Below are 9,374 nucleotides of genomic sequence, written 5' to 3' on the forward strand. Positions count from 1 at the left end.
CTCTCTGCCCCTCCAGGCCACTTGCTCCCAAAGCCAAGGCTGGACAAAAGAATGAGGGCGGGGATCCTGCGAGGACCACAGTTGATCAGGGTGGTACTGAAGCCCTGTCCACACTTTAGCATGGCTTGTTTGTTGTTTGTTTTTCCCATCTTCCCTCCTGGGTTACTGTATGGGGTGTACAGGTGGTGGTTTAACTCTTTTCTACCAGCGATAACAGCAGCTGGGCTGGAAAGACAGTAAAAAAATGAGATTGGACAAAGAAAACCCATTCAGGGCCATGCCACTTGTAAAATATGAATCTAACAGGTGACTCAGAGGTGGTGGACTTTGTTCTTGAGGATTTTTACCAACAAGCCACCCGTCCATTTGGTTTTCAGCTAACAGGCAGGGGAGTGGGCCAGTTGGCCTTTTGACATCCTTTTCAGGCCCAGAAGGCATCCATGTCTTCTGTGTTATGCCCCGTTCCTTTGGCCTCCACAATCCACTGTATGAAGGACCTCTCACCTATGTGTGTCGTCCACATCACCATGGCAACAGAGGCTTAGCCTAAAGCAGGGGCTGTGTTCTTTTTCTTTCCCTTGTCCCTGTCTGTCTCATTCCCAGCTACCAGCCCCTGCCATGGTGGAAGGGCAACAAAACCAGGTGGCAAGAGAACTATTAAATCTATGCATAATAAGCGATGTAGCAGGAACCGAAGAGTTATTTCAAGTGCTTTCAGAATTACACTTCAGTGGCTATGGCTCTGACAGTGAGGTATCCCTGTTTAGAAAATCCAGATGAAGCCTTCAGCAGAAAACACATGTACCAAGGACCTCTGATGAGATGTGTTAAATTAGTCTCTTGAAGGCTTTCCTGGGAAGAGAGGTCTGCAACAAGGTGGGGGAAGAACAAAGTGTTTTTCAGATGCTTGAGTGCATGATATGATACTGCAAGAGTATAGTGACTCATTCTTGGGGGGTTCCTGGCAGAAATAAGAAATGCATTTCAAAACAAAACAACAACAACAACAACAACAACAACAAAAAGAAATGCATTTCAATTAGAACATATTTCCAAGCCAAGGAAAGAAGGCATTTGGCACACGGTCCAGAGAGCATCTGTTCTGTATGACATCGTGTGCCAGGTTCTGAGGGTAAGGTGGGGAGGTCATCCTGCCACGCGGTGCTGTATGGTCTGGGAGGAGATGTGGAACTTATCACCCCAAACTTTAACTGTCCAGATAGCTCACCTTTTAGACTGAAAGCGCCATCAGAACAGGGACAAAATCTAAAAATCGGACCTGTTCACTGTTGAATTCCTGACTGCTGGCCCGGTGTCCGGCGTAGAGGAAGTGCTCAGTGAGCATCTGAAGAGAATGAATGCTCATATAATTGAGTGAGCAATCATGTTCTATCAGCCCCTATAAAGATTATAAAGCAGGATGCCTGGGTGGCTCAGCAGTTGAACATTTGCCTTCGGCTTGGGTCGTGATCCTGGGGTCCTGGGATCGAGTCCCACGTCGGGCTCCCTGCAAGGAGTCTGCTTCTCCCATTGCCTGTATCTCTGCCTCTTTATGTGTCTCATGAATAAATAAATAAAATCTTAAACAAACGAACTATAAAGCTACACAGCTCTGATGGATGTAGGTACATCTACAGGAGGGGTAAGAAAGAATACCCAGTCTACCTGCAGCAGGAAAGAGAGGGACCTCAGGGAAACTGGCATGTGATGGGTGGGAAAGTACTTGCCAGGCGATGTGAAGGGCAGTGTGGGGGGAGCCAGGGTACGGCAGGTGCTTCCATTTTGCTGAGCAGGGTGGTGGTCGCCGGCCCTGTTTGTCACCTGCCCATCCTCCTTACCCCTTTCTTCCTTGCTGACTGAACACCAGCTTTGTTGAGGGCAGCAGTGGGCTCAGCCCCAAGTGGTAGATGGTATTCTAAGCCAGCCACAGCACCACTTTCCCTGGTTTCCCAGCCTGCCTTGCAAGGGGCAGCCATGTGTAAAAGTGTGCTGCAGGTTTCTAGGAAAGCTTTTGCTTTCTTAACAAGAATAAGGGGAGGGGGGATGATAGATTAAGTCGGTGTAGCCTTCCCTTTACCCACCTTTCTGTTGTGACCCTGAATGTGATGTCTAGAGTCGAGTGGCCATGGTAAGGCCATCAAGTGACCAGCAGGAGGAAGACAGCCCGTCCTCCAAAGTGGCAGAAAGGAAAGATCAGAACACTGAGGCCCTGGTGGCGTCTTTGAGTACTTGAACAACCCAGCAAATGCCTGCCTTCAGACTTGTTGACAAGTGGGAAAAATACATCTCTAATTTGTTTTGAAAGCATACCGGTGTTTAATCCCGACCCACCACTTACTAGATGTGTGGCCTTGGCCAAGCCACTTTTCTTGTGAGGTTTCTCATAGGTAAACCAAGACATGTAATTACCAGCTCTCAGGGCTGCTGGGTTAGGAACAAGGAGGGGCAGTGCCTGACACATGGGCAGTGTTCACAGGGGGCTCTGACTGGAGGTGGGCACGATGCAGGGAGAAGAGGCCAGACAGGAAGATGGGACCAATTGTGAGGAGCATCACACATGAGGCACAGGAGGTTGATTTTTATCATCTAGGCAATGGAGAGCCAGCACAAAATTTTAAGCCAAGAGGAGTTCCTAAAGAGATTTACATTCAGAAAATGCCAGAGTGTGGAAGACAAACTAGGGGAGACTTAAGCTAGAAGTGGAAAAACCCATGGTCCAAGCCATCACCAACCTCTCTCTGCATCTTGTCACTCACGTCTCAGCAGGCCTGTGCTGACTCCTGCCCGCCCCAGCTGAGAGCCAACTTCACTGCCTGGAACAAAAAACCCAGTTTATAGCTGCTTAATTTTTCTCACCTGATAGAATGTCTGGCTGTAGGCAAAATTCAAAGGTTCAGTGGTATCAGTAAGGACCCAGACCAGGCTTCCATTCCCTGCCCCCCTCCCGCCTCAGCTGGCTCTGGCCTGTGGCTCACCTCGCAAGGGGCTGCCTCTGTCCTCCAACAGGGAGAAGGAAGTGGCCATGCCCGCCCCGCCTGTACCTTTTTGTCAGGAAAGAAAGTTTCCCTGAAAGTCCTTTCCACCTGTGTTTCACAGGGCCAGATCAGGGTCCTGTGGTCCACCCAAGTGCTCCAGAGACTTCTGGAGAAGAAGGTGTCCAGAGGAGAGTGGGGGCTGCTGGTGGGTCAGCCCCAAAGCTGTGCCTGCAGCTTGCTGGTTCCTTCTCCACGTCTCAGAATGGTTGCTTTTAAGGGGTGCCTGGGTGGCTCAGCAGTTTAGCGCCTGCCTTCTGCTTAGGGTGTGATCCTGGAGTCCTGGGATCGAGTCCCACATCGGGCTCCCTGCAGGGAGCTGCTTCACTTCTGCCTGTGTCTCTGCCTGTCTCTGTGTCTCTCGTGAATAAATAAAGGTTCAGAATAAATAAACAAAATCTTTAAAAAGGGGGTGCCTGGGTGGCTTGGTTTTTGTCTGCTCAGGTTGGGATCTCATGGGTCCTGGGATTCTCTGTGTTGGGCTCCATGCCTGCCAGGGAGTCTCCTGGAAGATTCTCTTCTGCCCCTCCCCTGACTTGTGCTCTTTCCCTCTCAAGTAAATAAATAAATAGAAAAATAAATAGAAAACAAACCCAAATCAGAGCCTGCCTGAAACCCTACCAGTGGTCTTCCAGGCACTTAAACCAGATGGCTCTCCGGGCTTTTCAAGACCCTCTCCATCCCTCAGACTTTTTCTGCCCCCTGCCTCCCACCTGCCCGTGTTCTAGACACACAGGTCTTTCCTCCCTTCTTCAGGTATACCAGGGGAATTTGGGAGTTAGGGCCTTTGAACTGTGCCTGGATTTTTCTTCACAGGTCTTCACAGGGCTGGGGTGCTCTGCTCTGAAAGGAAGCTTCTAAGGGAGCAGGCCATGCTTTTCTCACATGGCACAACTCACATGGTTGGTTTAGGACCTGCCTCTGCAGCTTCCTCCTTTTCCCTCATGGCCAAAGGATGAGCAGGAAGGACTGCAGCAGCGATACTTGTCTTTCTTTTCTGGAAAGCAAGTCTTCCCTGGTACAGCCCCTCCACCTCTGCCAAGTCCCCCTCAAATCTCATTGGCCAGACCTGTGTGCATCTCCCCCTTTAAGGGAGGCTGGGAAGTTGAGTCTCCAGCCAGCCAACAGTGCCCTAGAGAGCTGCTTGTCGCTTCCTCAGAGTCCTTTCCTAGGGATCTAATTGAAGTAGCCTCACCCACATATTTTTAATACTTAATTAAAAAAATCTAATTAAAAAAAATCCACCCCCATCAGCCCTGGTCGTCTTCTCTCATACACTGTCTTCTTCACAACATCTGTCACTGTGATCTTGTCTGCTGTCTGTGGCCTGGAGAATGCGAGCTGTGGCGAGAGCTGGCCTGGTCAGCCGTGTTTGTCACCCGGGGCCACGCAGTGGGGCCTGGGACTCAGCTGCCCAGAGTGCATTTGCTGTGTGAAGGCTGACCTGCATGGGGGCAGGGCTTCAGGAGATGGAGTCTTGAATTTAGGAGGAGAGCTGGCAGGATTGTGGTTCCAATGGGCTAAGTCATTCTAGATTCTAGAATGACTTCTCAGTTTCCTTCACAGGCAAAGGGAGAGGTGTGGGGTTATATCCGTTAACACAGAGGGAAGTGGATGGGGAGATGGATTTAGACTGAAAGGTGTCTTCTGGGTTTGTAATTAGGTTTTTTTTTTAAATTTTTATTTATTTATGATAGGCACACAGTGAGAGAGAGAGAGAGGCAGAGACACAGGCAGAGGGAGAAGCAGGCTCCATGCACTGGGAGCCTGACGTGGGATTCGATCCTGGATCTCTAAGATCGCGCCCTGGGCCAAAGGCAGGCACTAAACCGCTGCGCCACCCAGGGATCCCTAGTTTTAGGTCAAATTAGGATGAATCACTGTGCTGGGGTCAATAGGAGTTGGATTGAGTGGACTTCTAGTGGTTGTGAGATGGGGATGTGGGTGTGGATGCACATGGCTTTCTGGGAGGATGGTCATTAGAGGAAGGGCACAGGTTAGAAGGGGAAGCTGGGTCAAGGATGGGCTTCTGTAAAGGGAGGTGCTGGAGCATACAGGGGCCTGGTGTCTTTCATCTTTTGAGATCTGTATTTTTAATTTTTTAAAAAAGATTTTATTTATTCATGAGACACACAGAAAGAGGCAGAGACATAGAGGGAGAAGCAGGCTCCATGCAGGGAGCCTGATGTGAGGCTCCATCCCAGGACCCCGGGATCATCCCCCAAGCCAAAGGCAGATGCTCAACTGCTGAGGCACCCAAGCATTCCATGAGATCTGTTTTACCCTCAGGCTAAAAACAGTAGGAGCTTCTTGGAAATGTTGCACAGGGCAGCCCCGGTGGCTCAGCGGTTTAGCGCCGCCTGCAGCCCAGGGTGTGATCCTGGAGACCCGGGATTGAGTCCCACGTTGGGCTCCCTGCATGGAGCCTGCTTCTCCCTCTGCCTGTGTCTGCCTCTCTCTCTCTCCTCTCTGTGTATTCTCATGAATAAATAAATAAAATCTTAAAAAAAAAAAAAAAAAAAGAAATGTTGCACAGATCAGACCTGATATCAGAGGTAATGGGGACCAACAGGCAGGCCTAACTGCCACCGTGTGACCTGCAGTGACCTGTGTCAGCTGGGGCAGTGGCTCTCCCAGGCCTGCAGTGAGAATGCCCCGGTCTCGTAGCACAGGTGGAAGGAAGGGGGAGGAGCAGCATTCGTGCGAGGCGCGCTTCTTCTAACCAGACGGGCCTCTACTGCCCTCTGCTGGCCATGGCTGCAAAGCTGGAGGCCGCCTGAGGGACAGCATCAGCAGGAGAGAAAAAGGGCTTAGGAAGAATGAAAGTAGTCACCAACTCACAGATTCTCCTAGAAGGAAGTTTCTTCAGAAGTTACAGCATCCAGGGCCTTGTCTCTAGCAGTCCTGCCCTATGAGCAGCCTAGATGTTTCCTTTTTTCAAAAAAAGATTTTATTTGAGAGACAGGAGGAGTGAAAGCAAGAGAGCACGTGGAAGGCAGAGGGCAGGAGGCAGAGGGAGAGGGAGAAGCAGACCCCCCACTGAGCAGGGGGTGGCTCAGTGGGTTAGGCATCTGCCTTCCTGCGCAGGTCACGATCTCAGGGTCCTGGGATCAAGCCCCACATCAGGCTCCCTGCTCAGCAAGGAGCCTGCTTCTTCTTCTCCCCACTGCTTGTGCTCTCTCTCGGTTTCTTGGTCTCTTTCTCTCATAAATAAATAAATAAATAAATAAATAAATAAATAAATAAATAAATAAATAAAATCTTTTTTAAAAATGAGGGGGAAAAACCTTGCAAAGTTGATTATTCATTCATCCATTCATTTAGTCACTTACTTGCCTACTCATTTATTCAACAAATATTATGGTACATTATGTATTGAGGATGCAGTTTTGGGAATAGGATATTCTTTCCTCAGGGAACTCATGATCTAGTGACTAAAGACAGATACATAGATAATTATAATACAGCTTCAAAGGTGAAGAGAAACACACAAGGCATGATGGGTGTGCAAGACAATGCCTCCCAAAGTGGATGCAGAATGTTAACAGATGGATCAGGACCAGGACAGGGCCTAAGTTCTGCCTAATACCATGTTTCTCATTGTCAACTCTGAGGGGTGATTTTCATTTTCTACAAGGAAAGTTCTTCCTGAAGTCTTCCTTCACTTTTATCTCTCTGATACAGTTGTTAGGGCCTTGCTTTTCACATCTATAGAAAGAGGGATGTACTGCTAGATGTTAAGGTTGAATATCATTGACATGACTGAACTCTATGAATGCTAACATTGATGTGTTAAAACATCTCCCGGGAGCAAGGTGGCATGTGCCTATGGCCATCCTTGGGAAAATTCAGCTTTAGGCCCCCGGAACCAAATGTGCCTTACAAACAATTGCCTCTGCCTAAATGCTTGTTAAAAAACAACAGATTCTTAGTGTTCCTAAACCATTCCTGTTCTCTTGGGTGGCTGAGTTTCTTCATCTTTAAAGGGGATAAGATGTCCCTTGTGGATTTTGTTGTGAGGGCTGATACTGCACACCTGGGCATCCATACTTGTGTCCGGCCCATGGCAGGCCTTCATAGATAGCAGCTACTATTTCAGTGAAGGGCAAAACCCAGTGCATTATTTTCCTAGAGCCGGGGCAGCCCCTGAGGAGAGGTCACAGGTGTGGGCACCCTGGCAAGAAGAGGGAATAAACTAAAATTAAACGCAAGTTGACATGTTGGAGTTTAGGACTATTTCATGTAGACAAAAAACTTAGAACTTTCTCAAGAAAGCTTCTTCAGGCCTCCGGACTTTTCTGGGGCCAGCAGCCACCTGACCAGTGGCCAGGAGCTGCAGGCTCAGCTAACTACCATGGGCTCTGTGTCAAGCCAGCAGTTTGCAGGTGGCTGTGCCAAGGCGCTGGAGGACGCTGCCCGGGGAAGCAGAGGAGCCGCGGCTGCTGCATGGTGCTGGCATCTGTAAGTGGTTCAACTTGCACAAGGGGTTCAGGTTCCTGTCCATGATCACCCACGCCAGGATCGCGCTTGACTCCCCAGTGGATATCTTTGTGCACCAGAGCAAGCTGCACATGGAGGGCTTCCGGAGCCTGAAGGAGGGTGAGGCAGTGGAGTTCACCTTTAAGAAGTCTGCTAAAGGCTTAGAATCTATCAGGGTCACCGGGCCTGGTGGGGTATTTTGTATTGGGAGCAAGAGGTGGCCCAAAGGGAAGAACATGCAGAAGCGCAGATCAAAGGGAGACAGGTGCTACAGGGGCCCAGACCACCATGCCGAGGAATGCAAGCTGCCCTCAGCCCAAGAAGTGCCACTTGTGCCAGAGCATCAGCCATATGGTGGCCTCATGTCCACTGAAGGTCCAGGAGGCCCCCAGCTCACAGGGAAAGCCAGCATACTTTTGGGAGGAAGAAGAAGAGATCCATAGCCCTGCCCTACTCCCAGAGGCCCAGAATTGAGCTATAGTGAGTGAGGGTAATTCATTTGTGATCAGGAAGTTTGGAGGAGCAGGCATCAATCGGCAGAGTGGAGAAAGTGGGGACAAAGTGGGTAGGGGGCAGCTGGCTCTGCCGTACATCTCAGGCCAGGGTCCCACAGCATCACCCCCTCTTCCCTCTTGGCAGGGTTGGGGGGAAAGGGTGAGGCAAATGAACTACAACCGTGCTCTATCCAAATGCTTGTGGAGAGTTCTGGAGAAAATCCCTCCCAGTGTGCTTTACCTGAGTCTCCACCCTCAGATTTCCAGCTTTTGAAAGTGGCCTGGATAGGGAAGTTGTTTTCCTTTCAAAGAAGGACATGTAATAATAATTTTCCCATGCCAGAGTGTGGAGATGAAGCATGAGACCAGATTGATGGGCCCAACCCACAAACCACTATATTCTGTGGGGAGGGAACCTCTAAGGGGTAAGGCAGGGTTTTTCCACATCTTGTCCCATAACCCACTCTTGGGATAGGGTGCTGAGGACTGGGTTGTGACAGTAGCCACAGGGATTGTTGGGGGAATAGCTACAGACCTTCTGCTCCTAAGCTTAATCCCACCCCATTCTGGGCCGATAAGGTTTTATTTATTTGCTCCCTTGGACAACCTTCCCTTGGGCCCCACTTTCTCCAGGATGCCAACTGCACTAGCTGTGTGCGAATGACGTATCTTGTGCATTTTAACTTTTCTTTTCATAATATAAATATTCTGGTTTTTGTATTTTTGTGTATTTTATTTATTTATTCATTCAGAGAGAACGAAGAGAGAGGCAGAGACACAGGCAGAGGGAGAAGTAGGCTCCCCGCAGGAAGCCCGATGCGGGACTCGATCCTGGGTCTCCAGGATCACACCCCGGGCTGCAGGCGGCGCTAAACTGCTGCACCACCGGGGCTGCCCTATTTTTGTGTATTTTCATCTTAAGGCCCTCGTTCCTGCACTGTGTTCTCAGGTACATAAACAATCTCAGGGATAAGTCAGCAGCAGCTCCAGGTCTGCACAGGAGGAATACTTTTTTGTTTTATCACCAGGAAGAACAACTATTTGGAGTGCATAGCCTATTGAACTGCCTCATTTTTGCCAATTAGAGCTGGCTTTTCTGCCATAGTGTTCTCTTGAAACCTCTCTTACCTTCAGTGTTCCACGGGAGATGAGGTTTTGTTTGTTTGTTTTTAAATATTTTATTTAAAAAAAGATTTTATTTTATTTATTCATGACAGATATAGAGATGGGGGCAGAGACACAGGCAGAGGGAGAAGCAGGCTCCACGCAGGAGCCTGATGTGGGACTCGATCCTGGGTCTCCAGGATCATGCCTTGGGCTGAAGGCAGCGCCAAAATGCTGGGCTATCAGGACTGCCCGGGAGATGAGG

General features: G+C 49.4%; 1 pseudogene; it reads left to right on the plus strand.

Annotated features, from left to right (window-relative positions):
• The first annotated feature begins 6,316 nt into the window (after positions 1-6,316).
• LOC102156016 lies at positions 6,317-8,753 on the plus strand (annotated as a pseudogene).
• The last annotated feature ends 621 nt before the right edge of the window (positions 8,754-9,374 follow it).

The sequence above is a fragment of the Canis lupus genome, chromosome 17 (assembly GCF_011100685.1).
Source record: "Canis lupus familiaris isolate Mischka breed German Shepherd chromosome 17, alternate assembly UU_Cfam_GSD_1.0, whole genome shotgun sequence".
Lineage (NCBI taxonomy): Eukaryota > Metazoa > Chordata > Mammalia > Carnivora > Canidae > Canis > Canis lupus.